The 236-nt window shown below is 44.5% G+C and overlaps 1 pseudogene; it reads right to left on the bottom strand.

Annotated features, from left to right (window-relative positions):
• Positions 1 to 48: 48 nt before the first annotated feature.
• On the bottom strand, positions 49 to 185 carry LOC113473851 (annotated as a pseudogene).
• Between the last annotated feature and the right edge of the window lie 51 nt (positions 186 to 236).

The raw sequence follows: 236 nt of genomic DNA, 5'->3' as shown, positions 1-236 counted from the left end.
ACGACGCAAAACATTGTTAGAACCAAAAGATGGTCACCATTTGGATAGAAACGACGCAAAACATTGTTAGAACCAAAAATTACCCACCCGAACATTTGGAATACCTACTTGCAGGGGTTAACCCAACCTAAGTGCAATGGAAGGGCCTCACCCTGATTAAGGTAACCTCCACGCCAGGTAAGTATTGCGAACTGGTGTATTTAACATGCCATCACTGCTGGCGAATCTATCGAGAG

Source organism: Diaphorina citri, unplaced genomic scaffold, assembly GCF_000475195.1.
Source record: "Diaphorina citri unplaced genomic scaffold, Diaci psyllid genome assembly version 1.1 scaffold142062, whole genome shotgun sequence".
Lineage (NCBI taxonomy): Eukaryota > Metazoa > Arthropoda > Insecta > Hemiptera > Psyllidae > Diaphorina > Diaphorina citri.
Note: the sequence above shows the minus strand (reverse complement) of the source record. Positions and strands in the feature narration are given on the sequence as shown.